The sequence below is a fragment of the Dipodomys spectabilis genome, unplaced genomic scaffold (genome assembly GCF_019054845.1).
Source record: "Dipodomys spectabilis isolate Male_0828 unplaced genomic scaffold, ASM1905484v1 ptg000287l, whole genome shotgun sequence".
NCBI classification, from domain to species: domain Eukaryota; kingdom Metazoa; phylum Chordata; class Mammalia; order Rodentia; family Heteromyidae; genus Dipodomys; species Dipodomys spectabilis.
Genome location: NW_024870964.1, coordinates 412077 through 438051, shown reverse-complemented (window position 1 = coordinate 438051; position 25975 = coordinate 412077). Strand labels below are relative to the sequence as shown.

Below are 25975 nucleotides of genomic sequence, written 5' to 3'. Positions count from 1 at the left end.
GACTGAAATCAGTTGAATCACACTTTTCCTATACAATGAAGGAATAGGTCCAGGCTGGGAAAGCAGCTACAGAAGGCAGGCACATTGTATCTGTGACAAAACTTTGTGGAAAATGGAATCGAGTATTACTTACTGGTGATTCACTTGCACTTGAAGCATGATTCTGAACTATAGCTTGCTGATTCTGAACTATTGCTTTGATCATTATATTTTCCAAGAAGAAAAAGTGAAATTTAATTGATAGTAAAGGACTACTAACACATTTTGACTTCTCATTAAGCATCTTCAATCATCAAAATCACTTGAAGGCAATAGACAGGCCTATTTTTAGATGAAAACAAGTGTCTTTAAAAAAAACAAGAATTTAGGTAGTCATACAAAGGACTTCTTTTACTACTGCATTATACATTTTTTTCTAATGTTGGATACCAACATTAGAAAGCTACTAGAAAGCTCTTAAAGCCCATATGTTGAATAGTGAGTTCTCTTACACTATAACATGGTATTTCCCAAAACATTTACAAAGAAGGCATTGTTTCCTATTTTCTCACTCCTAATATAAGCTGCACATGAAGACAGCAAGGGTCCTAATGTTCAGACAAGGAACAAGGTGAAAAAGTGAGGAATGGTATCAATTTCAAGAAAAAAATGGAGTAGGATCCAAGCAAATTTCTTCTTTGGGATGTCGAAATTAAACGGTTTACTATGGTGTGGAGACTACTTTCCAAAAAGGCCACCCAGATGAATACTAGGGATGAGGATGAGTATACCCCTCTTCATATGGAAGCCTAGAGTGGACATTTAGACATTGTCCATGAGTTGGTAGCTCAAGGCAGATATTCATGCAATAACTCTGAATGGCTGACACCCCTGCACAGTGCTTATATGTGGAATAATACCAGAGTGGCAGATACCAATCCCCAAACTAAAGGCCTCTTGTCCGCCTTGCATGTTGCTGCTGGGAATAGAAATAGAAAAGATACTCTGTTGAATCATTATATCAAACCAGGTTTGAAGAACAGCTTGGAAGAAACTGCATTTAATATTGCCAAAAGGATAAGTATGTATCACTACCTCTTTGAAGTTGTGGAAGGCTGTACAAATTGTTCTCCTAAGTCGTAATGGTTTGGTTAAGTTTCTTAAATTTCAAAAATGCCAGTCCATCCTTTGTGTCCCTATAATTTTTTTCACAATACAAAGCAACAGCAATATCTTACTTTAAAAATTCATGGATTCCATGGTATTCTTCCAAGTGAATTGCCTGACTCTGATGACAAAATGTATTCAAGAGTTTTTTGTTAACATCTATAATGATTTCTGCAGAGTTTGTGATTTTTTTAATCAGAAATAATTTTAACTTATCTGTTGAAATGAATAGTATAGAAACTAAAGATGTTCCTAGTGCTTTTGGGAAAAAATATATCTATGTTTGTACAATATCCATAATCTATTTCATTCGATCCTAGATATAATATTTTGAATTCTACATTTTTATATAATGTATAGTTTCATTAATAAATGTGTCCTTTCAGATTGCATTCCATATAGAAGAAGTTTAAGATTCCATTTTTCCTAGGTCCTTATATTATTTTATTTCTTTGGGATAAATTGACAATGTTATCTAATTTCAAGTTTTGTAAAGGTTATGCTATGTAAAGGCCTTTCTAAGGTGAAGATTTAATACACTGATGTCAAACTAACCTTTAATTCTATGAATTACATGTATTGTTACACTTGCATTTTTGTAATCAACTTTTTAATAACTGTTTTTATATTTCTTGCATCAGAAGAATGAAATATATGGAATACTTCACAAATTTTCATATCATCCTTGTGCAAGTGCCATGTTAATCTCTGTATTATTGTAATTTGGGTAGACCTGCTGCTGAAGCATGTAGTACCCTCTAAATTTAAGTACTTAATGATGCAATCTTTATACAGGCATATATCCATGGTTGCCTATTTGTAACAAGGAACCCTTATTGTTCCTTAAAATGCGATTGATCTTATTTTTCTAAAATTCTGTGTATAGTGGAAAAGCTTATATCATTTGGTCGATTGCTCATATTTACAATTTTTTGTCAATGACTATTTTGTCGTTTTCATTTCAAATTTGATCATACTTTGAAGCCTTTACAGCTAAGTCCAAAGGTGATGGCTTTTCAAGTACTTATTTATCAACTGAGTTAGCTTTGTAGAGCTAATGGATTCAAAGTAAGCCTTGCTTGAGAGCTACTTCTAAACTTCTGCAGCTTAACATTTCCCAAATGAGGTCTTGCTGGGACAAATGTCTACCTGAACCTTTACCCTTCTTCCTTGTAGGAACAGATCAACCAAAATATCTTACCCCGACAGCATAGATTGTCTTACTGGAACAAAAATAATCTTAGTTACAAGGGATCATAGAGAGATGAACAGTTCAGACAGAATTGTTCAGAATGGAAGGTATTTTGTCAAAATATAATTGTTTATTATACTTATCATTTCAAAAGTAGCTAAAGCCAAAAAGGTGAAAAAAATTTCATATGCATGATTACCTACTCTCCTGGCCTGTCTAGCATCCAACCAGGCAGGAACTTACACTACTGACTCTCTATCACCAAATATTTCCATAGCTCCTGGAAAAGTCCATGTTTCTCCTCGATATTAGGCCTTAAATTGGTAATGTTTTAATCACAGCGTTTCCTCTTGCCTCTAGACTGTAAATCTACAAATGGTAAAGCTTTAAGTCTAACTCTGCCAAACACTGAGGTAGAGATAATGGAATAATACTTTAAAACAGAGTTGCCTTTGATTCCCTAACCACAACACAACAATGCAAAACAATTTTTATATTATATATACTTATATATTTTATATTTATAAATATAAAATATGTGCTGATTTTAAATTTCACAGAGTGAATCTTAATAGAATTGATAATTTGACAAATATATTGACATTTATTCCAATAAATAGAATGGAATATAAATAATTAGATTTAGGATATATATTAGAATATAAAAAATATCAATGCAATATCTTCGGTATAAACTTGTGATAAGTTCTAAGTGTTTGTGATCTTCTGAATTCACATGGTAATATAACAGTATTGTTTTCTGCTAATCTATAAGGAATTTTACTCTGATGCTCTGTTTATTGTTTTAACTCGCTGGTCCCAAAGTTTTTTCTCCATATTTCTGAAGCATTCTTACTGATTATACACAAATTTTGCTGATATGATGTCTAAAAGCTATTATTCTTCTGAAGGACCCACGGATCCGAGGATACAAGTTCCCAGTTATCTGTATCATCAGATAACAAGGGCAAGACTTCTCACATAGGCCCATGCAACATGCCAAAAGAAAATAATTGAAGACATCTCAATTTCTCATTTCCTATAATATTTCAGGACCCCAATTCCTTACAAGAATTAGCAGAATTCAATTGTGAAATGCAAGGCAAGTTAAAATGAAAGATGAGATCACAAAATCTGAGAGAAAGTACTGTAATTCAAACTTTCAATTTACAGATGACCAGCCCATATGAGTGAACAAAATTACAAATGAACAAGATTATTTTTAATACCCCTCTCCTAATGATTAATGAAAGATTTCAGTGCAGCCTAAAAATAGTTTCTGAAATGATAGATCCATAATTGCCCTACCAAGGCTAGGAATACTTGATTTAAAGGTCAAATATAATTTAGAAAAACATTAACTGAGAAGATCCTTAGTGCTTCAAAACACTGGTACTTCAGTAAAACTAGGTTCTGTAGTATAAAAAAATGTTGTCATTCTCAAACCAAAGATAACCTATATTTAATCTCCTGAAAGTATATTCATTTTCAAACTATTTAAAATCACATTTGCCAAAATAACACTTGACAAGTAGATGATAGTGACATTACAAGGTTTTCAAGTGTAGGGAGCTAGTTACAATAGAGTTGATTTACATACCCAGCACCAATAGCAAACAAGTTCAACCATTCATTAATGTGTAGAAATAGTACTCCCCACCATTTGTGCTGTTCAGTAGGTGCCTTCCAGAAATGTGTTAAATAGATCAGCCTCCCATATTTCAAACCCAAATATTAGCTAATAAAGTAAATTTCATCACATAAGAAAGTACATTTTAAAAAGTCACTAATAGTTGCCTTATCATGTGTTGTTTTATATTTTCCCTATCTGTCTAACATAGTAAAAAATATAACTTTAAGTTTTGAATATGGGTACTGATGAGAGATGTGACAAAAATAAAATCTGTCTTTTATTTCTGTCATATTCCTCTAAGTAGTAAATTTTAGTTTTCTTCTTTTTCCAAAACTTATAGGTAGTAGAAAAAATTATCCTATGTAAAATAAAATAATCGTACACCATTGTACAAAGCCATTTATAAAAACTGGTAGTTAAGAATAAATTCTAAGCCATTTTTAAATTTTCTTGTTGACTAAAGATTAATATTCCAAATGAACGAGAATAAAATCATGTCTAAGTGCTTCACATCTCCAGTCTTGCAAATTGTTATTGCAGATGAATGAATTATGGAAATATAAGCTGACATCAGTTCAAGTATATGTGGGAGTGAAACTCCATGGAATGTACATAAACCTTTCAAAGTATTAACAGGCAGTTTAACAGAATGACTATCAGGAAATTGAAACCAGAGAGGAACAATAGTAAAGAATTAGAATGAATGAAAAATGGAATAAGGGGCAAGTACAGCTAGAATACTCAATGTACATATGTAATAAAGGAAGTGCTAAATCTGAACTCAATCTTGGAGAAAGAGTTGGTTGACACTGATAGAAGGAGTGACTCTGATCCAGGAGCATTAGACAATTAGATGGGCATATTTAATTGTAACACACTTGCACAACCTTTTGAAATTCAATTAAAAGAAACAACAAACAAAAACACACAAAAATGACAACCAAACAGCAATCTCTAGAGAGTATGAATATGACCTCTCAAAATTTTAAGCAGTTAATGAAGGGCAGTCTTTGGAAAAGCAAACAAACTGTTCAAAGAGGGCAGTTTGGGGTAGGGGAGAATTTTGACCAGGTTTAAAAAGGTTGTCTAAGGTTATAAATCACCTATATCTTCTGCAAATATTTTCTTCTGCGAGTGCTTTGTCTGAACTGGATACTCCAGTCCTGAGTCACACTTGATAGCTTGTGAAGACAGAATGGAAGAAACAAGATCAAGAACCTATTACTCCACTGGAGAGAAAACAGTCCTCTCTGTTTTCTCTCAATCTCCTCACTACTCCATTTTCATACTTTTAATAACGTCAAGTGATTTTGAATTATATCTTTCCTTCCTTGTTCTCACAAAGTAATTGTTCAAAATAATTCATTAAATATTATTTGCCTTTATTTTCTATCATGCTGTTTACTTGTTCAAGCGAGTCCATTAAACTTCCCCTTTTCATTTGGTTGCCACGAAAATCCAACAACTATGTTAATGAGGACCAACGCTAATGCAAAACTTTGTCTCCAAAAATCCAGTCCAAGAACCTATAATCACAAATATTTAGCTATAATTTTTTCTTTTTTCTTTTACCTTGAATTCTTCTTGTGTCTAAAGTGCCCACAAAAATAAGTACTCCACCACTTTTTGGTTCAATCACTTCTAACCTCAAAGATATATTTTGCTAACAAGATGCTGAGAGGAAACCTAAGAATACTCCACTTTTATCTTCTCTCTTAAAACTTTTATCTTCTCTCTTAAGACTCTCCTTAGATACCATATAAGGAACAGTGAAGTTATTCTTTGCAAAATTATTTCAATAGGTTATTTTCCTCTTGGTCTTGTATTTGCTCAACAAGATGTATGGAGAAGAATAGAGTTAAATCACCAATTCCTTGGATGATATTGTCTGTTACAAAGGACAATACTTCTATGTCCTACTTCTATGTCCTCCTCTTAGCTCTTGCCTGATTTCCAATTAATCACAGGTTCTTGGCTTCAATTCTAGTGAAGCTGAAGCACTATAAAGCGTCCCCCACTGCTACATCTTCATGGTTTATCTTTGAAAACTCTTTTATTTGGAGGTGGAATTTATTTTCATGTCTTCATTCAATTTGTTCTGCATTATACTGAGCCAAATAAGCTCTGTAAAATCACTTTAGGTAGCAAAAACATTAACACAATCTATATCACTATATAAAAATATTTTGCCCCCCTCCACTGCTGAAACCAAAACGCTTAGCTAGGGCTTCTAATAACGTGTTTTCTTACATTTTCTATTTGCTCAATTCTTTTCTGATCCCCAAACTTTTTGGCTTACGTAATAAAAGAAGTTTTCACTATCTCATGTTAATAAGAATATTATATTTTTGAGCTACTTAGAAATGTGAAATCATTGAAGTATTCAATCAGATTTTTTTCTGTGTTTCAGTGCTTCACGTGGAAAGACATTGTGGAAAGTATTAAAACAGAGAAGTGTAAACTCAATACGTTCTTTCATTGTGGAGGACACTTTCTCCCTAAATATTTTGACCCAAATAATCTTTTTAAGAGAATTACTGTTTAGTAATTAAAGGTTAATTCACAAATTTTGATGTCTTATTTTTTTAAAAAAAACTTTGAATTTAAATTCCACTACCACCTTGTTTCACACAGTAAGAGTATATTTCCTAGGTAAGGACAATTCTCATGGGAATCTACAGGATTTACAGCAAGGTTTGTGAGGTTTGTTTGTTTACTGTGAAAATGAGCCACCTTACCCACATTGCTCCCTCTCAGCTAAGTCTCCATGGATTTCTTTGCATGAAAGCCTATTTTCCCAGGCAATTTTAAATTTTCTTAATAGGCTAAGTTAAAAGTTAGAACAATTAAAATTTACCTGTCATAATTTTAAAAGACTTTTGAAATTCCTTTATCAGAATCGCAAATTTACCAATCCTAATTCCACGTTTACCATCAAAAACAGTTAACATGTTGTTTTCATGATATAGTGTCCATGAAACTATTATTTTCCAGTGGCTTTGTTATGCATATACATGAACATATAAGCTGATGCTAAGCAAAATGAACTCCAAGATATGGAAAGAGATATTTATTTGCAGTTGTTGTTTTTAATGTACTATGTGATTTCTATTTTCCTTGGGTTTTTCCCCAATGGTATAACTCCTACTGTGTTTGATTTTGGTACCCTGTGTATTGTGTATACATTTACCTTAATTGGGGAAGGGAAGAGGAACAACAAAATGGCGAGACAAAGGACAAAAGGAAAACCAATGCAATAGCAATACTCACAAGACAATATGTTGGAAATGTACATTACAACGTGTGAGGGGTTTGGGTGTGAAGGAAAAACGTGAGAAAAAATGAGAGAGGGCATAACAAGTTTGAAAAGTTATGTATTCAGTGCCTTACAATTGCTAACCCACTGCACATCACTTTCACATTAAAATTAAATTTAAAAAATAAGCTGCATGAAATAAAATTTCACTGTATTGATATAGTAAATATTATTCTTTATATAGTAACTTTTTAAAAAATCAGTACTATTTGGCATATAATTTGAATTAATTACCCCTTCTTTATCAGAGGGCCATCAACTTGAATGTTATCCAACTAGATAATTTTTTCACAATATACTTGCCAATATTTTCAAAAAAGAATAAATTAGTACTTTCTCATACTAAAAGCGAAAACCATTTAATTCTATAGAAACCCATAACTTTTAAAAGTAAATAAGTTGTTAAGAGGACAGAATATGTGTGTTCTTCAAAATTCCTATGACTAATAACAACTCACTTTCAAATTCTCAACATTCCATACCTGAGAGATTCAAAATAGTACCTGTTTGCATGTTATGTAATTCTGCAATAGATTCATTTTCCAATGGGGTGTTACAGATTGAGAAGTGAACAGAAAAATAGCCATATTCTGGTATAGGATAAAACAATAAAGCATCGGTTATAATTAATTCTTCAAGAGTAAGCAATTGTTTATCAGATTAAGCTATTATTTCTATGACCATCAATCCCAAAATTTATGCCATAAAATCATCCTAGACCAACAGTTTCCAACTTGTAGGGTGCACCTCAAAATTCCCTTAATTCACATCACAAATAGCTTATCTCTTGGGAAAAATACTACACCTTGCTAATGTGATGCCCTCCGTGTTCTGGAAAGAACACCACAATATACTGGGTTGCATCATTTTTCCTCCACTGGTATTCTTGCAAATATTATTTATATTTATACTTTTTTACTATCATAGATATTCAGGATGCTAAGATTGGAAGATTACAGTTCAAAGCCCATCCAGGCAGGAAGGTTCCCTAGATTCTTATCTCCAATATACTTTTCAGCAAAAGCCAGACACAAGTGGTACTGAGGTTGAAGTGGTAGGGCACAAGCCTTGAGCTTAACAGGCTCAGAGACAGTGTCCAGGTCGAGAGTTCAAGCCCTATGACAAAGCAATAAAACAAAAACAAAATTAAAAACAAACCCAAATCCTAGCATTTTTCTCACTGTATACAGAGGCACGTAATTAAGGAAATTGCTTCCTGTGTTACATACAGGTAGAAGGAAGAAGATGTCACACAATTATTCTCTTCATACCATGTTATATTAAAGCATCAAAAACTGCTTTTTCTAAATTTATAAATTAATATCATCAATTTCTTGGCAACTCGGTCTAAATTATTCACATTTTCATTTTCTACATGAACAGTTAGAATTATCTATTAACTGAGTTCTAATTATAACTCGCTTGAAACAATATGCTAGGTAAATAGAATGCAAGAAATATCTGTAAATTTGTCAATTAAACCCTCTACCTAAAAATAATTTTGTAGTATCCTATAGAATATGAAATTACAAACGAAACCAAAATATTTTTTGAAGTCTAAGCTCTAATTTAGCAAGATCTATAAAGACCTACATTAGGTGATCTTTGCTACTCCTCCAGGCTTAAGCTTTTGTAATCCTTCATCCTTTCCTAGGAATCTAACAGAATGATGATTACTTACTTTTTCAAATTTTGGATGGGAATCATGAACCACTTTGCATCTAGGAATGTTCTGTAATGAAGTGCGCATTTAAAACAAAACTGAGGAGGGGCTGGGAAGGTGGCTCAGTGGTAGAGCACTTGCCTCGAATGAATGAGGCCCTGGGTTCAATTCCTCAGCACAACATAAGCAAAAAGGAAAAAAAGCTGGAAGTGGCACTGTGGCTCAAGTGGTAGAGTGCTAGCCTTGAGCTTAAGAGATGAGCGACAGTGCCCAGGCCCAGAGTTCAGGCCCCACAACTGGAACCAAAAAAAAAAAAAAAAAAATTAAAAAAAGAGTTAAAAAATAAAAAATAAAATAAAACACAACTGAGGATTATATACCACTTGTATTTCAATAGAAAACTTGGCTTCTCAAAACATAATGAAGAAATTAGCCCAAATTTCCAACTGTGTATTCCTTTCTTGTTTGGTTTGTTTTATTAAGACAAAATTATACTACCTGGTCCAGGGAAGGTATCAGTAGTAATTCCAGTCTCTGATCTCCTGTCAGTTTGAGTGCTAGAATTCAAGGCTTGTATCACATTGCCCCACCATAGTTTCTTGGTTTATTTATTTATCTGTTTGTTTGTTTATTTATTTATTTTTGGGTCCGGTAATGGGGCCTGAACTTTGGGCCTGGATGCTGTCCCTCAGCTCTTCAGCTCAAGGCTAGTGCTCTACCACTTGAGCCACAGAGCCACTTCCGGCTTTTTTCTTTTTGTTATGTGGTGCTGAGGAATCAGCTTCATGTGTGCAAGGCAAGCGCTCTACCACTGAGCCACCTTCCCAGCCCATTCTTGGTTTATTTAATCTAGATACAGACTATCAATTCTGAACTTCTCCAGTGATATTATCTACTAGACTTCTCAGACTGTTCTTGCACTATTTTCAAAGATGTTCTAACATTTGACACAGGGTATGAACATTTTCAAATTCACCTGCCGGGTCTCTGATTCATTCCTCCATGGATCCAATCCCTTTAATATTGATTACTTGACTCTCTTACTATCTCTGGTCCCTACTTATGTAATATTCTCAAACATTTTTGAAGAAAGTTCACTGGAGGTCTTTCTAATATTAAAAATTATCACTTGATTCTAGTCTTACTCAGGACATACTTTCTATTGTTTTCTAACTTTTCTACATATTCTGAGAGTTGCTTCATTTGTGTATATGTGTGTGCACATATAAGTGCCTCTGTGTGTATGTGTATGTTTATATGTATGTATGCAAAAGCCTCAAGTTCTTATTCATCACTCTTGCTCATGCCTGTTATTCCATCACCTGAGCCATTCTTCCAATCTAGCTTTTGGCTGGTTAATAGTGTCTCAAACACTGTTCTGCCCAGGCTGGATGCAATCTGAACTTCCCAGACTCCTTTACATATTTAGGTTTCATTTATCCAGCTGAAACATCTTTTAAACTACAAACATTTTTGTGAGTGTAAAGTCTAAGCTGTAGCCCAGATTTTTAACTCAAGAATTCATATAAAGATAGATGAACATACACATTACATATGCTGAATGTACACTGTTAGAAATGTGATCCTAAGCTGGGTGGTGGTGAGATCTGAGGATTGGGGTTCAATGCCAGCCCAGGTAGGAAAGTCCAGGAGACTCTTTTCTCCAATTTACTGCAAGAAAATTGGAAGCCGCACTGTGGCTAAAGTGGTAGAGCATTAACCTTGAGCGGAATAGCAGAGGGACAGTGCCCATGCCCAGAATTCAAGTGCCAAGACCACCACCAACAAAAAATATATAAGTAAAGGAAAGAAAAAAATGTGATCTTATCCACCAGTTGATGGCTAGTATAATCCCTGCTCTCTCAAGATGAATTTTTTTCCTTATTAAATCCATGCTCTTATATCTGACTTGCATTGGAAACAGAATTATTCTTCCATTCCAATTTCTACAAAGTTGTGTCATTAGCAAGTGTGATTAGGAAGGGAGTGGCCTCATACTTCCTGTTCCACGTAGGAATAATGCTTTCTCTATATCACTCTCATAAATCTACATACTGGACTTGGCTTTATTGTTTCAATGTGGTCTTAATTGTGGAGTCTTCTATAGTGTATTGAACCCTTATTTTTAAACACAAAATTTCTCTTTCTCTTATTATTGCTATAGTTAACACGAGTTAACAAATTTATGTACACTTGGGAAATAATGTGCAGCACATACACTCACAAAAAAATGATCTGAGAACCTTCTTCCTCTTTAAAATTCGCCTTAATTTACAGAGAATTTACAAATTTTGAATTCAATATACTCATGAATAATGTATTTATAAGAAATATAAATTTCATATTTTCTCTTTACTAAGTTGTCTCTGAAACACGTGTTACATCAGGTCCAAATGTGTTCTTGTATTATTTCGGTGAAGCCAGAAATCATTCATTATACCTCAAGCAGCACCATAGATTGTTTCTGGCAGTAACTGTTACTGGATGTGGAAACTGATCCCAGTAGAGGAATGGAACATAGAGGATTGACAAAGTTCAAGTTAACTTGTGCTTTCCTTTTTACTGTAAAAGAAGAGACTCTGAAGGCTTGAAGGAAACTCTGTACCTGACTTTTTCTAGTGTGTGTTTTTACTTATATATAATTTTTCTGTAAATTTCTAGTTGAGAGTATTACAAAAAGATATAATGTGCCATTTGATGGCCAGCATAGAACAAAAAGAAATAACTTTGTTTTAAATATGTTCTTCTGCAGGGGCTGGGAAATTGGCTCTGTGGTAGAGCACTTGCCTTGCATGCCTGAGGCCCTGGGTTAGGTTCCTCAACACCACATAAGCAAAAATAAGCCAGAAGTGGTGCTGTGGCTCAAGTGGTAGAGCGCTAGCCTTGAGTTGAAGAGCTGAGATAAAGCGCCCAGGCCCAGAGTTCAGGCCCAAGACTGGACCCCAAAAATATTCTACTGCAAAGAAACAAAGACATGGATGTTTTATAGTGTTTTTTGGATAGATATTTCACCCCTGAGATGATTCTTTTGTTGCAGGAGTCAGTTATCAATTACTTTAGTTTGGTCCTGAGTTCTCCAGAGCAATAAGGATTCCAAAAAAGCATCCAGTGCGTATGATCAGCAAAAGGAGCCACTTCTCAGACCAATACTCCTTTAAGGAGGGTCCCAATGAAATATCTGGTTTTTTGTTTGCTTTTGTGTTTAGCATGTGTTGGTTCTGGGGCTTGAACCCAGAGGCTGAACCCTGTCCCTGAACAGTTTTCTTTCCTGCTCACCTACCCCCAAAGCTAGTACTCTACTGCTTGAACCAAAACTCCACTTCTGGCTTTTTTGCTGTGTAATTACAAATAAGAGTTTGGCAGACTCTCCAGCCTGGTTTGGCTTTAAACTAAGATAGTAAGAAAGCCAAGTGACATCAACTATATAGACTTCTCTTTTCAAACGAGAAATATTAGATGAAGTTTATTGTAAAGCTAATATTTTACAAATTTTTTTCTTTCTTTATTATTGTGAGCATACCGTACAGAGGATTTACAATTACATGGGCAAGATAACGAGTACATTTCTTATCAATCATTGTTGCCTCCTCTTTGTTTCCCCTTCCCATCCCTTCCCATATTCACCCCTCCCCATACCCGATCCTCCCCCCCACCAAAGTTGTAAAGTTCGTTTTTCGACATAACGACTTGTACATCTCATTGTTGAAATGGGTCCACCTGTATCCTTAGTTAAATGATTTGTTTTTAGAACATATGTCCAGAAAAGAATCCATAACATAACTCAGCAAAAGTAGGTGCATTGAATCATTTTGGAATTTTTTTGTGTGGGAAGATTATTGAACTTATCATTCCTTTTGGGCAAACTTAAAGTCATATTTCACCTTTTTTGTTGGTTGTGGGGCTTGAACTCTGATCCTGGGTGCTAAGCTAGAGCACTACCTCTGGGTTTCTGGTGGTTAATTGAAGGTTAGGGTCTCATGAACTTTCCTGACCAGGCTGGCTTTGAACCACAATCCTCTGGTCTCAACCTCCTGAGTATCTAGGATTACAGGAGTTAACCACCAGCACCTGGCTCATATTTGCATTTATGTGCACTGAATGACACTGTGTAGACAAAGAATGGAAATTTTAACCACATGATATTGCAGCATTTCAGAAAAATTGAAGTAGCAATAAATATGTCCTCTTTTCCATTTTGTTACATTAATGACTGATGAGCTATGGGACCCTTACATTAGCATCCTCTGCCATCTGTATAGGTATATTTAGTATTAGGAAATGTTCATAGAGAAATATAGAAAGAATAAGATTTTTAGAAAGCAAAGGAGATAAGGTATGAAAGAATAGCATAGAAGGAGATACATTTATCACACAGAGATTAAGAGCTAGCCTAAGAGATTTAGAATGCTAAAGGCAATGAAGAAAAGCCTAGCTGACAACTAGTTCTACAATAACCAAAAATGGTTCTCAAGAACAGTTTCTGGTATACCTTAATTACTATCATTTATTCCTTCTATCTGGAGTTATTCCTTATTTTCTTTCACAACTATTAATTAGCCTCTGCATTTTTGGTGCCATAACTGACCAAAAAGATTTCAAAATCACACATAGCCTACCATTCTCTTTGTGATTAGCAGTGAGGACACAAATCCTGGAATGGTTGAATTTCCAGAATTAAACTTTACCTGATATCTAAGCACATCCCTGGAATTAATTGCTATGACTTAATGAATGAGACTTTTTTCAACACAGTATCCTCATATAAGTAAAGTACATGAATTAGGAACTATTGTCAGGTGTCAGTATGGAAGGAGCAATTATATATTCCAAGTGTGGGTTATTTATTTTGCATTTACTAACTGAATATTTTTGTTTTGTTTTGATTTGATTTGTTTTTGTTCTTTTTGCCAGTCGAGGGGCATAAACTCAGGGGTAGGGAATTTTCCTGAGTTTTTTTTTTCTTGCTCAATGCTAGCTCTCTATCATTTGAGGCACAGCACCACTTCCAGTGGTTTTGTGTGTGTGTGTGTGTGTGTGTGTGTGTGTTACTAAGGAATTGAACCCAGGGTTTCATGGATGCTAGGCAATCACAGTACCATGAAGCCACATTCCCAGAGCCCTAAATAACTTTCTTAAGATGGCATTACATTTTCATTCTGTAACTATGTATCATAATTTTGGCCAGGTGCTAGAAAATGATGTAGAAAACAATACAATACAATAAGTCTAGTAAGGCTGGATGGACAATGAATAACTGTTACGGTCTAGCCAGGGAACAGAAGGGCTTATCTCATGGAGCTGTTTCAACAAGCTGAGGAGACAGCTCCTGACCCACAGCCAACCTCCAGAATGAGAGGGCCAACCTTGGGTTCCAGCCACATGGGGATGCCGGGCCCCCTCCTCCAGAACCCATTCAACCAGTTAGTTTGAAAGAGAGATAGAAAATAAGTCAGAATTACAATTAAGTCTGGTGTCAGTGGCTCAGAATTCTAATCCTAACTACACAGGTATGAGGATCATGGTTCAGAACCAGCCCAGGCAGGAACATCTGTGAGACTCTTATCTCCAAAGAACCACCAGAAAATCAGAAGTAGTGTTGTGGGTTCAAGTGGTAGAACACTAGACTTTTGCTGAGGCTCTTAGGACCATCGCCCATGCCTAGAGTTCTAGCCCCACGACTGACAAGAAGTGGACTTCCTACCACAAGAAGCAGACTGAATAGCACCCATTGTCCTAGGGAGCATGGTAGCAAAGTCAGGAAGAGCTTCTTCTGAAGGTGAAGTCATAAGTAGGTCACCTGGATTCTCTCTGCCTTGGTATCTCCAGCTGCAAAACTCAACACAGTGAAGGATCCTCTTCCTCATGGGGATAGGGTAATGATGAGAGAGAGCCATGTTTTGTTTCATAATCCCACATCTGTTGCACAATTAATAACAGGCCCCGCCTGAGCCCTTTCTGGCTATCTTCCTGTCATTTCCTCACAGAATTGCCGAGAACCTTATCTGAAGACTGCTCCCTCTGTTCCTAGCCATGCTCCAGAGATCCCTCTGTATAAATCCCTTGTTTCCTCACAACTGTCCTGTGAGGAGAATGAGGTCTGATTGTTACGAACCTACCCAGAGCTTCACCTGTAGTCAAGAATCGTTTGCTGTGATTTTTCTGCCTGGTCAAACTGACTTAAGAAACCATTCAAGTCACAGGAAAATCAAACACAAGTAGACCAGAGCCTCCAACAAGAGACAGGTTAAGAACACAAGAGAGATACAGGATCTTCCCATCCCCCACAAAAAAATCAAAGAACTCTTTTCTTGTACCTTTTATAACTTTTATTCTAAAAGATTTTTTTTTAATTTTTAATTTTTAACTTTAATTTTCTTTCCATTAATTTTTATCTTCGTCTCATAATTTTTATTTTTGGGGTATATGTGTGTGTACTTTTTTATCTCTTTTCAGAAACATTGAAGTAAAACCTTGCATTCTCTCAGGCCACAAGGGAAAAGAAATTAAAACTCAACAGGAAAAGCCACCAGAGAAAATCCTGTAACACACTGGAACAACACACTGCTGAATCACGAGTGGGTCATGGAAGAGATTAGAAAAGAAATTCAAATGTTGATGAACACACAAATTACCAGCTCCTTTGGGACACAGCAAAGGCAGTACTCACAGGCAAGTTTATAGCTCTGAGTTCATACATCAACAAATTGGAGAGATCTGAAACCAACCATTTAATGAGACATCTGAGTCTCCTTGAAAAAGAGCAGCAAGATGATCCCCAATCCAGTAGATGGTAAGAAATAATTAAAATTAAATCATAATTAAATGAATTACAATCCAAAAAAATCATAGAAAGAATCAACAAAACAAAGATTTGTTGCTTCCAAAAAATTAACAAAATTGACAGACTCTTAGCAAATCTTATCAGAAAAAGAAGAGAACACACCCAAATAAATAAACTCAGAGAGGAGAATGGAAACATCACCACAGAAAGAACCAAGATTCAGAACATTATAAGGGAATACTTCTCAAAACTTTATGCTAATAAGTTTGAGAACTTGGCAGAAATGGACCTTTTCCTAGCAAATACTGACATGCCAAAACTAAACCAAGATGAGTTATACCATCTTAACAGGCCCATATCAAGCATTGAAATAGAAACATCAATAACACACCTCCCATCTAAGAAAATCCTAGGACCAGATGGTTTTACAGCATAATTTTATAAGCCCTTGAAAACACAGCTCACACCAATACTACTCCAAATCTTCAATGAAATTGAAAGAGAAAGTTCACTACTGAACTCATTCTATGAAGCCATAACAACCCTCATGCCCAAACCAGGCAGGGACACATCACAGAAAGATAACTATAGACGCATTTATTTGATGAACATTGATGCAAAACTTCTCAACAAAATTTTGGCCAATCAACTTCAACAATTCATCCAAAAAATTCTACACTATGATCAAACAGGATTCATTTCAGAGATGCAAAGCTGGGTCAATATATGCAAATCAATTAATATAATTCATCACATCAACAGGAGCAAAGATAAGAACCACCTGGTTATCTCAATAGATGCAGAAAAAGCATTTGACAAGATCCAACGCCCCTTTATGATGATGGTTCTGGAAAAATTAGGAATCCATGGAACTTTCCTCAATACAATAAAGACTATATATGACAAACCTACAGCCAGCATTATACTTAATGGTGAAAAACTAAAGCCATTTCCTCTTAACTCAGGAACGAGAAAAAATGTCCACTCTCTCCATTTCTCTTCTATCTTGCATTAGAATGCCCAGCTACAGGAATAAGACAAGATGCAAACCTAAAGTGGATCCAAATAGGGAAAGAAGAAGTAAAACTCTCCCTCTTTGCAGATGACATGATCTTGTATTTAAAGAATCCCATAGATTCCACTCCCAAATTACTCAGGCTGATTCAAAACTTTGGCAAAGTAGCAGGGTATAAAATTAACCCCCCAAAATCAATGGCTTTTCTGTATACCAACAATGAGAAAAGTGTGGCTGAAATTAGGAAAGCATCTCCATTCGTAATAGCCCCACAAAAAATAAAATACCTAGGAATTAACTTAACCAAAGAAGTGAAGGAACTCTATGATGAAAATTTTAAAAACCTGAAAAAGGAAATCAAAAGAGATCTTAGAAAGTGGCAAAAACTCCCATGCTTATGGATTGGAAAGATTAACATCGTGAAAATTGCAATCCTTTCCAAGGCTCTCTACAAATTCAGTGCGCTACCTATCAATATTCCAACCTCATTCTTCAAGGAAATAGAAGACGCAATCCAACAATTCATAGAGGACAATAAAAGACCCCGAATAGCAAAACGATCCTCAACAGAAAAAACTGTGCTGGAGGAATATCATACCAAATTTCAAACTCTACTACAAAGCAATTGTAATCAAAACAGCTTGGTACTGGCATAAGAACAGACCTCAGGACCAATGGAATAGAATTGAAAACTCAGAAATGAACCTACAGACATATAGCCAACTACTCTTCGATAAGGGAGCTAAAATAATAGAATGGAAGAAAGACAGCCTCTTCAGTAAAGGGTGCTGGCAAAATTGGTTAACTACTTGTAGAAAACTAAAGCTAGATCCTTATATATCACCCTGCACCAGAATCAACTCCAAATGGATCAAAGACCTCGGAGTCAAAGCAGACACTTTGAAAACATTGCAGCATGGAATAGCAGAAATCCTAGGTCTCCTTGGCACAGGTTGAATTTTTTTTAATAAGGACCCAGAAACAAAAGAAATCAAAGAAAGGTTGGACAAATGGGATTGCACGAAGTTGCCGAGCTTCTGCATGGCAAAGGACATAGCTAGCAAGATCAATAGAAAGCCCACGGATTGGGAGAAAATCTTCACTAGCCATACTAGGGACAAGGGTTTCATATCTAAAATATACTTGGAACTCAAAAAATTAAATCCCCCAACAACAAATCTTCAAAGAAACAACTGCCCAATAAATAAGGCTAAAGCCATAAAGAGAAACTTTTCTGAAGAGGAAAGAAGGATGGCCAATAGACAAATGAAGAAATGCTCAACCTCTCTAGCCATAAAAGAAATCCAAATCAAAACAACATCGAGATACCACCTCAGCCCAGTTAGAATGGCTATAATGAAGAACACTGATAACAGCTTCTGGAGGGGATGTGGACAGAAGGGAACCTTACTGCATTGTTGGTGGGAGTGTAAATTTGTTCAACCACTTTCGAAAGCTGTATGGAGGTTCCTCAAAGCACTCAACATAGAGCTCCCCTATGATCCAGCAATCCCACTTTTGGGCACTTACCCAAATGTTTACAAAGAAGACCACACTAAAGCTACCAGCACAACTATGTTTATTGCAGCCTTTTTTTTACCAGAGCTAAGATATGGAAGCAACCCAGATGCCCTTCGGTAGATGAATGGATCAAGAAAATGGGTTATATATACACAGTGGAATTCTATGCCTCCATCAGAATGAATGACATTGCTCTATTTGTTAGGAAATGGAAAGACTTGGAAAAAATTATATTAAGTGAAGTAAGCCAGAACCAAAGAAACATAGGTCCCATGTTTTCCTTTATTTGCAATAACTAGTATATATCTGAGTCAAGCATAAAAGTTCAGATAAATTCATGTTAGTGAAAGAACCCTATGATATCTATTCAATTTTTTTCTTTCATACTATTGTTACTAGTACATTCATAACATTATTTCTTTGTTGCTTTTTATGTCCCTCCCCCAGGGTATATTCCCTGCTTTCACTGTATTTGATGTTGTTATAATTTATGGAGGGGAAGGGAAAAAACAAATCGTTGAAATAGGGATTAAAGTTGGATCCATTGCAACAATGAGACGTAGAAGTGGTATGTCGAAAATGAACTTGACAACTCTGGTAGGGGGAGGGGGAGGGTCGGGTAAGGGGTGGGGGGAGGATGGGATGGGAAGGAGAAACAAAGGAGGAGGCTACAATGCTTGATAAGATATGTACTCATATCTTGCCCATGTAATTTTAACCGCTCTGGACAGTATTTTCACAATTAAAAAAAAAAAGAATCGGCTGCTGTGGACTAAATGTTTGAGATAATCCATCTAAATCGATGACTGTGCATGTTGCTACATGTCTACCACCCCAACTACAGATGACCAGGCCTGGTGGAGCATACCTGTCACAGATAGGAAGACATCAATCCAGCCCAGCTAGAGCATATAGAGGCTCTGTTTCAGAAATGCCCAAAACAGAAAGGTGGCTCCTCAGAGCCAGGGACAGGAAACAAGTAGCGGGTCTTGGTGCCCTCAGAGGGGTGTCTGACCTGGGGTAGGGGTGGTTTTGGGGCAGCCACTCACTTGTGCTCCTGGGAGAAGTTGCTTGAGGCTGCTCCAGGTGGGGCGAGCGGGAATGGCAGTGGCATTGCAGACACATGGCCTCAGAGAACCAAGGCCAGGGACCAGTTTGGGGCTTTACACAGCCTGGCTGGGTGCCATTGCCTGATGTTTGAAATTCTGAACCTTGGGAAGGTGGGGAGGGGGCTGGGGACTAGGAAGGCATCTCAATTTCCTTCTATATTCCAGTGGCCTTGAGTCTCTTCTCACCACTCAGCCATCTATACCTTCCTCAACTGCTGGTAGTGGTGTAAACTAACAGAGGGAATCCTGGTGCTACCAGGCAGCATGGAATGTTGGCGTGGCCACCATTCTTGTATCTCATTGGTCAGAAAGAACAATGAAAGAATGGGGGTATGGCCAGAATCCGGTGATGAAAATAGCATGGGCATAGTCAAGAAGATAGCAGCTCCCCCAGCCCTTTTCCCAGGGAACAATTTCCAATTCAGTTGGAGACAAGAGGGTGACCTGCTTTAGCCGCATGGCTGCACAGATCATTGTGTATGGCTGTTTGTTCCCGGTCCCAGAACGTAAACTGAAGATATAGGCACAGTCTGTGAGCTGCTTTTGCTCAAGGCTGGCCTTCCACACTGGAGCCACAGGGATTCTGGCTTTGTTGGCACTGAAGTTGGACTTTCCTGCCTAGGGTGACTTCGACCATGATCCTCCCATCACAGCCTTGTAAATATCAAGGAAGACTGTTGAGGGCCACTGGTGCCTGCCTAGTCATTGGTCTTACTGGTGTTCTTGGACAGACTGATGAGTTCCCTATCCTCGGGTTTAAGTGGTGGGAGCTATAGCCCACAGTTGGAATCCTGGTCCAGCCACCTCAAAATGGAAGGAGATCCTAAGAAACTAATTCCTGTCCATATGATTACCAATGGAATATGATGTATGTCATGATTGAAAGAGCAGTTCTTGAATGATTCTAGGATAAAATTATATAGAATTATTTTATAGGACACTGATCGATGTTAGTTAATGCTTTATGCAGCATTTAAACAATCACATTCATAAAATGGAGACATAATGAAATACCTATGAATTACTATACTATTACATAATATAAAGGTGCCGTTTTTCTGCCAGGACTGGGATTGGAACCTATGGTCTTGGTAACTCTGTTGCACTGTGTGGGAAGGGGAAGCTGGCCTCCTTGAAGTCAAGAAATTCAAGTCTGTTCTTTAGGCCTGAAATAGATCCCCACCACTAGAAAACATCCTATTCATGTACAATTTACATATATGATTCATATTTACATACATATGTTGACTCCATATTGCATTCAGTGCAGTTAATTTATTTGTTTGTTTTATTCATGTATTGACCATTTATTTTGACTATTATGGCAAATAAAACATTGATTATATAAGATATAGGTCTGCATATGTATTCCACTTCATACCTGACACTAAGGACTTTCACAGAAAAGGAAACATGTGTCACCATCAACTTCTTACTCCACAATTCATTTTTGGGGAGTGCTGGCAACTGAACTCAAGGCCTACAAGCCTACAAGGCCCAATTCATGAATGGGTGAGTGTCAGCATGCCATCCTGGGGCAAATTGAGCTGAAAGGCTATTCCCAGGACCTGAGATCAAGCCCCAGGTGTTAGCAAAATAAGAACAGATTGACATGCAGATGGAAGTAAGCTAATAAATATGTATTTATACAGAGTGTTAAAGATGTCTATATATTATTCAGTTATATAGACTACATTCCTACCAATTCCTGGGTATTTAATCATGCGTCCATGTAATTAATGTTATTGTTTTCATCCTTATACTATTAATGAAATCAACCAGTGTCCTGAAATTATTGCATTCCTGTAGGTAATAATATTCTTTTTATGCTTCATAAATATTAAATAAAAATCAATAAGCCTCCTGAAATGATGCTGCCTAAATTTATAGTAGCATCATTCATGATCAACTCATTGAACATTGACATTGATAACATTCCATTGTTCTTCTTATGGTTGGGAACAATTTTCTTAGTATCTCCTGCCATTGTTGGTGTTAGGAGGGGGATTCGAAATCAGGGCCTATGTTGCCACGTGGGCCTATGGCTTCCCAGATAGTCTGGCAGCCTTCAGCAATGCAAGGTGAAGTACCCTTTGCAACAGTGTCATTCAGACCCATGAGGGTCACCGTGCAAAGGAAGAAAATATAAAAAGGCCACATTATTTCTGTGCATTGCTTTCCCTGAAAGACCTGAGGCTCTAGGATCCCAGAAGCAGCTGTAGGTCTAGTGGCTGCACCCCAGCCTAGGGTGATCCAAGTTGAGGCAGAGTTGCCACAATCTGAATTCAAGCCCATACTGAGAAAAGTAAAATAAAAAATTTAGCTCCCTGGCTTGCAATTCGTGATGTTTAATCTTCCAGGCTTTAAATTTGAACTCAGGATCTGGGTAAATCTGCAGCAATGTGGATGAAGGAGAAGATCACTGTACTTGAAGATAAGAAAGTCAGACCTGGGAAGATGGAGGAGAAGCTGGAGTCTAAACAAGCTCTCGCATAGAAAGCAGTTTTAGAGTTCCAGTGAACAGTCCTAAGCCAGAGAATCACACCAAGTGTGCCATCACAGGACAGAGAGTCAGGCCAGAGAGGGAAAATCCAGGCAAGGAGACAGATCTGAGCTCTTGCCAGCAGCTGCTGCAACAGCGACAGCGGTGGCAGCTGTGACCGCAGGCGCCATACCTGAGCCACAGAGAGTCCGGGACGAAGGATCCAGACACAGCGGGCGAGTGGATTCTACTCAAAACCAGCAAGAACCGACAAAGAGCAGACATCTTCATCCTGCAGTTCACAGACCAGAGACGACCCAGGAAACAAGACTCGGCGTGAGTAGAAGCCTGACGACCTCACTCCTGCTCAGGGAGCAGAGGAGGGAAGGCCACCCCTCCACCCTAGCACCCCAGAGGCCCAGGCCCCACCTACTGAGATCAAACTCCTAGGACTTAATTTCAAATTGAGTCCAAGTACCTCATTTCCTTCCATCCCAAAACATACTTCAACCCTTCAGGGCAGGGGGAGAAAAGGCAAAGAAAAAAGATGCAAAAGCCTTGACAGCAGGTTAGACCGTGCAGAAGATCAAATCTCCGGGATTGAAGATAGCCAAGATATTATAGAGAAAGCACATACAACCATCCAAGACAAATCCAAGAAATATGATAGATCTATCCAACACTTGGAAGACACCATCAGAAGGCCTAATCTAAGGATAATGGGAGTAGAAGTGCACCTAGAAACAGAAATTAATGGTCTAGGAAATTTGTTTAACAGGATCCTAGCAGAGAACTTCCCAAACATGCAAAAAGATAGGCCCATTCAGATACAAAAACTTTTAGAACCCCAAATAGACCAGACCAGAATAGGACATCCCACCGTCACATTATAATCCACACAGGATCAACTCAGACCAAGGAAAGGATCCTTAAAGCTGTCAAAGAGAAAAGATTAATCACCGATAAAGGGAAACCAATTAGAATCACCTCAGATTTCTCAGCAGAGACAATCAAAGCAAGAAGAGCCTGGAATGATGTATGCCATGCCCTAAAAGCAAACAACTATGAACCAAGAATACTGTACCCAGCTAAACTCTCCTTCATAACTGAAGGCCATATAAAAACCTTCCATCACAAACAAAAATTGAAACAATACATCTCCACCAAACCAGCCCTACAAAAGTTTCTTAAAGATGTCCTACACATAGAAAACCAACAAGACCACAATAAAGGCCAAGAACCTGCACCCAAACTGAGAATCCAAGAACCATAGGAAGAACCCAGTTTTCGCATCCCCCAAGAAAGTGGATAACATGGCAGGAACTCCCAAATACCTCTCAGTCCTATCTATTAACGTTAACGGACATAACTTTCCAATTAAGCGAAATAGACTGTCTAGTTGGTTTCAAAAACAAGATCCTTCAATCTGCTGCTATCAGGAGTCACATCTTGCCTGTAAAAACAAACACATTTTAAATATTAAAGGCTGGAACAAAATCTACCAAGCAAACGGCCCCCATAAACAGGCGGGAGATGCAATCCTAATATCAGATAAAATAGACTTCAAATTAAAATTCATGAGAAGAGATAAAGAAGGTCACTACATAATAATTAACGGATCTCTCCTTCAGGAGGATATTACAATTCTAAATATGTATTCGCCAAACAATGGAGAACCCAAATTTATCCAAGAAACACTACTTTCCCTCATATCCCACATAGTTCCAATGACATTTATCGTTGGGGATTTTAACACAACATTCTCCCCACTAGATAGACCAACTCCGCAAAAACTCAACATAGAAACCGCAGATCTAAACAGCTGCATAGATCAACTAGATTTAACAGACATCTACCGAACATTTCACCCAACAGCATCAAAATACAAGTTTTTCTCAGCAGCACATGGAATATTTTCTAAAATAGACCACATTTTAGGCCACAAAGCAAACTTGTCCAAATTCAGAAACATTGAAGTTATCCCTTGCATTCTCTGGGCCCAAAACGGAATAAAATTAGAACTCAACACCAAAAGCCACCAAAGAAAGTCCGGTAACACATGGAGGCTGAACAACACACTGCTGAATCACGAGTGGGTCATGGAAAAGATTAGAACGGAAATTCAAATGTTCATACTATTCAACAAAAATGAGCACACAAATTACCAGCTCCTCTGGGACACAGCAAAGGCATTACTCAGAGGCAAGTTTATACCTCTGAGCTCCTACATCAACAAATTGGAGAGATCTGAAAGCAACAATTTAATGACACATCTAAACCTCCTTGAAAAAGAGCAACAAGATAAACCCCAATCCAGTAGACAGAAAGAATTAATTAAAATTAAATCAGAATTAAATGAATTAGAATCCCAAAAAAAATATGCAAAGAATCAACAAAACAAAGAGTTGGTTCTTCGAGAAAATTAACAAAATTGACAGACCCCCTAGCCAATCTTATCAGAAAAAGAAGAGAACACATCCAAATAAATAAACTCAGAGATGAGAATGGAAAGGTCACCACGGAAACAACCAAGATTCAGAACATTATAAGGGAATACTTCACAAAACTTTATGCTCATAAGTTTGAGAACTTGAGCGAAATGGACCTTTTCCTAGAAAATATTGACATGCCAAAACTAAACCAAGATGAGTTAAACCATCTTGACAGGCCCATCTCAAGCATTGAAATAGAAACAGCAATAAGAGACCTCCCAGCTAAGAAAAGTCCAGGACCAGATGGATTTACAGCGGAATTTTACAAGGCCTTCAAAGCAGAGCTCACACCAATATTCCTCCAACTTTTCAATGAAATTGAAAGAGAACATCCACTACCGAAGACATTCTAGGAAGCCATCATAACCCTCATCCCAAAACCAGGCAGGGACTCATCAAAGAAAGAGAACTATAGACCCATTTCTTTGATGAACATTGATGCAAAACTTCTCAACAAAATTTTGGCCAATCGACTTCAACAATTCTTCCAAAAAATCATACACCACGATCAAACAGGATTCATTTCAGGGATGCAAAGCTGACCCAATATATGCGAATCAATTAATAATATTCATCACATCAAGGGGAGCAAGAATAAGAACCACATGGTTATCTCAATAGATGCAGAAAAAGCATTCGACAAGATCCAACACCCCTTTATGATGAAGGCTTTGGAAAAATTAGGAATCCATGGAACATTCCTCAAAACAATAAAGGCTGTATATGACAAACCTACAACCAGCATTATACTTAATGGTGAAAAACTAAACCATTTCCTCTTAACTGAGGAACAAGACAAGGATGCCCACTCTCTCCACTTCTCTTCAATCTAGTATTAGAATGCCTAGCTACCGCAATAAGACAAGATGCAGACATAAAGGGGATCCAAATAGGGAAAGAAGAAATAAAACTCTCCATCTTTGCAGATGACATGATCTTATATTTAAAGATTCCCATAGACTCCACTCCCAAATTACTCAAGCTGATTCAAAACTTTGGCAAATAGAAGGGTATAAAATTAACCCCCCAAAATCAATGGCTTTTCTGTATGCCAACAATGAGGAAAGTGTGGCTGAAATTAGGAAAGCAACTCCATTTGTAATAGCCCAACAACAAAAAAAAATACCTAGGAATTAACTTAACCAAAGAAGTGAAGGGCCTCTATGATGAAAACTTTAAAATCTAGAAAAAGGAAATCAAACAGAACTTAGAAAATGGCAAAACCTCCCATGCTCCTGGATTGGAAAGATTAACATCGTGAAAATTTCAATACTTCCCAAGGCTATCTACAAATTCAACGTGATACCTATCAAAATTTCAACCTCATTCTTCAAGGAAATAGAAGAGGCAATCCAAAAATTCATATGGGACAATAAAAGACCCCGAATAGCAAAAACGCTCCTCAACGGAAAGAACACTGCTGGAGGAATGTCAATACCAAATTTCAAACTCTACTATAAAGCCATATTAATCAAAACAGCTTGGTATTGGCATAAGAACAGACCTCAGGACCAATGGAATAGAATTGAAAACCCAGAAATGAACCTACAGACCTATAGCCAGCTAATCTTCGATAAGGGAGCTAAAATAATAGAATGGAAGAAAGACAGCCTCTTCAGTAAATG

General features: G+C 37.1%; 1 pseudogene; it reads right to left on the bottom strand.

The window, feature by feature from the left end:
• Positions 1 to 1794: 1794 nt before the first annotated feature.
• On the bottom strand, positions 1795 to 1894 carry LOC122126670 (annotated as a pseudogene).
• Positions 1895 to 25975: the final 24081 nt, after the last annotated feature.